This window comes from Setaria viridis, chromosome 3 (genome assembly GCF_005286985.2).
Source record: "Setaria viridis chromosome 3, Setaria_viridis_v4.0, whole genome shotgun sequence".
In the NCBI taxonomy this organism is placed as follows: Eukaryota; Viridiplantae; Streptophyta; class Magnoliopsida; order Poales; family Poaceae; genus Setaria; species Setaria viridis.
The window spans coordinates 43,493,610-43,497,427 of NC_048265.2; positions in this window are offsets into that span (position 1 = coordinate 43,493,610).

The following is a 3,818-nucleotide window of genomic DNA, read 5'->3' on the forward strand; positions in this document are numbered from 1 at the left end:
GATCTTTTTTCTCCCTCTAGTACACTTCAATTCTTTCTGTTGCTCTCGCACTCCTAGTAGTGGACAGATGAAGAAAACAAGGGAGAAGTGAAGCGGTGTCCACGGTGGTGAGAAAACAGCTTGATATATAACGTATTGGCTTGTATCAGATCGGCTCAACTTGGTTCTTTAATGGGTTGAGCTACCTTTTTAGCTCGTTCGGTTAATGATCCATGCCGAGCTGAGCACGAGCCAAAGAAGCCAATGAGCACAAAATTAAGGCCGTACAATGGCCGAATTGTCTACACAAGCCAATAAGTGGTAATACCTAACGCATGGTTGAGAATTGATGTGGATCAAGAATTATTTGGATCATAGTACAAAATGTAGTAGTGAACAAAATAAATCATGTGGTAGGTCCAGCGAGTTATGATTGGCTCCACATAGATCACTCATTATTGTGCTCTAAGTCAAGATCATTTCATTGCCTCACCACAAAGTCAGCTATCGAGGTAAATAAAATTGTAGTGCTTGATGAAATTTAATTATCTTGCTATTCATGAATTAGTGCATTCGTACGTACTTTGCTTTGCTTTCACAAAGGCTCTTGGGGTCAAACGTCTGGAGAGATTGCCAGGGATGTGACTCATTAATGTAACATTTTTAATTATTGCAGCATTGTTCCATGTCTACGTACGTATTTGCCACTCAATCTTTTTTGCAGCACATAAATGGAATCGGAGGAAAATTTGCTCATTTGTTGTAAGGTGAACCCAATAAATATAAGATGGAAATTTCTTTTGCGTCTCAATTTTGTGCACTGGAATTTTTGTGGTGTGAATAAATCATAAAAAGATGACTGATGAAATTTTTTTGAATCAGTGGCTAGTAAAGACATCATAGCAAAGTTATTCAGTACATCATCCAGCTAATATTCAGTAATTCATTGACCTGCCTTCATATTTTACACTAGAGAACACACAATACTGCAAGCAACCTTCATCTCCAATTCATGTATGTCGATTACCCTCTTTCAAAGAACTACGGTGAGCTTTATCAGTTTATTTGCCATGAGCGGAGACGAGAAGCCTGAGCATCAGCTTGTGCTGCTCCATAAGGAAGTCGCACTCACACTCGCAAATCATACGGTACCACTGCGGGCTTTGAGAGCACTGCTGATGTTGTGAGTAGACGCTGTCCCAGGGAGATGTAGTAGAGCAGATAGTAGTGCACCTCGAGGTGATGGTACCACTAGTAGAGAATTGGCCTTTAGTCCCGGTTGGTAGGGTGCATATCTCTCGAAAATCCATCCGGGATAACCGGGACAAAAGGGAGGGTCTTTAGTCCCGGGTCTTTTAACCGGGAGTAAAGGTCCCCCTTTAGTCCCGGTTGGAAAATCCAACCGGGACTAAAGGGTTACCCTTTAGTCCCGGCTGGATTCCAACCGGGACTAAATGGCGCCTGCATGGCACTGCCGTGGCGCCTGAATTTTTCATGCATGCATCACGTATACGTAGTACCGCGGCCCTTTTAATTTGTTAACCTTTAGTAGTTGAAATTTTTTTAGAACGAAATCAACTAGTATTTAAACGAATGGGATTTGTAATTATACAATTACTATATATATACACAATCCTTATACACAATTCATATACACAATTCAACTAGCTTAGTACAAATCGATCATAATTAGCGCGTATTATATATACAAATAAATCAAAGTATATGTCTACAATCTTCCCGTCGTGGTGTTGCTGATCGGAGTGTCTAATTGTCGTCCATCGTAATAAAATTCTCCTTTTGGATTTACCACCTCGTCCATTATGAATCCAATGAGACCTTCACATATTGCCGCTACTCTTTCTTCCTTCAAGAGTCCTTGTTGAATATTTAACATCTATAATTTGGAAATTTGTGAATGTTACACGAACAAATACATATAAGGAGCTAGAAAATAATTAACTAGTAATAGTTTTATTTTACGTACTTTAAAGTTGTGCGGCGTCATCTTCAGTCCCTTGGGTCCCATAAAACTGTGCATGTGCTCACAGATGTAGTAGCCACATAGATTATTCCCGGGTTCCTGTCTTAAGCACTTCAGTGCGGAAAAAAATAAGTTATGAAATATTCATGTTATACAATGTAATAAATGTGCAGACTTCATACGTACCGGGAAGTCTGTGTTCCATGTAAGTTTTTCTTTGAATGGACCTTTGTGTGTCCTTATGAATTGTTTCCATGCGCTGCGGATTAGAATAATGAATGATATAGTGTAACAGGGATAAAATTTAGGAAATAAACTTTTGCATAGAGATAAAGGTCCAGAATTATTACAAGCCTAGCATGTCTTGCACTTCTTGGTAGTCCACCGGATCTTTCCTTAACGAATCGAAGACAGTGACGTGGCTTCTTTCAGGCTCAATTATAATAAGGATCCAGTGGAAGCTGCGTGCGTAAAATGTTCATGCATATTAGAGCTAACTAACATGTAGGAGATAAGGTAAAAGACATCGAAAGTAGACGGTATACATACACTTACTTGAAGTTGTATGGAAGTAGTATGAAATCCTTGAATGTTTGTTTGTCTAGGAAATTGTATACTTCCGAGAAGGTTTTTTCCGGCGCTAATTGTATCTGTTGTTGGTTAACTACAGATGGATCCATGAAGCCTACATGTAGGTACGCCTCTCGGCGGCATGTCTGAATTAGCATCCTACATGAAATGGAAGAGGAAGTTAGTACGGTGACGCACGCCAAAATTTACATGTAGAGATAAACAGACACTTACAGAACCCAAGCGATGATCAGAGAGACATCCAGGGCATCATGATGGTACACTTCGTATATATCCTTGAAGTCTAGCCACAGCACTTTCTCCCCTTCACCGTGAAAATCTATCGGTTTTACCTTCATGCCGATCATCTCCCTCGAGTCGGCGGATGCCATCATGTACCATTGATGGAATGCGTACATCTTTGTTGATAGCTTTCGTACCAATGAAGGCTTTACTAGAGGTTTGCCTAGCTCATAAGGCCATCTCGGCTCAGGGGGCGGTGCAGTTGGCGTCTCAACTTGCCCTATGCATTCATCAAGTCCCAGACCTGTTTCTTCCATGAACTTCAATACATTTGCTTGTTGATCCAAGGGCATTGCTTTTACCCGTTGAGCATCTTTTTTTGATAAATGGCTGAGGTCGGGGACAGGACCGCTGGAAGATGACTTTCCTTTCCTTTTATCCTTTTCATCAGCCTTTACTAAAGCCCGTTCATAGTTTGACAAGAGTGGTATCCTTTTCATTGCTCCTTCTTCCATCCTGATAAAAAAGTTTAAATCTCGCTGACTTACTGGCGGTGGCTCCATCTCCCTTGCTTTTTTTTCTTTGGCTTGTTTCTTGAACCACTCACTAGCCTCTCGTTGGATTTCTGCCCACTGTTCCGCATGAGACATTGCCTCCCAGCGTTCCTTACGAGTCACTTCAGGCTCCTTTGTTTTCTTCTTTCTCTATCTTTGCTTGGGAGGCGGTGCTCGTGACTTCTTTAGTGGTGGTGCAGGTTCCTTCAAGGGGGCCGCTCTTGGTGCCGGCGACGGTGATCGGGGAGGGGTGTTGTTATTGTCGTCGTCGCTCCCAGCACCAGGATGTGGTGGAGATGGAGACCTTGATATAGATGGAAGGGACGGTCCTGGAGCAGGAGATGATGGTCTCGAGGTATGAGGAGAAGGTCGCTGCTGGGGATCTACGGGGAGCGGTCTTGAGCTCTGAGGAGATGGCTCCGTGCCGGGAATAATGATGTAGCGTTTTTGCCATAGAATGATCCCATGAAGCGCATCTGCCAATTTCT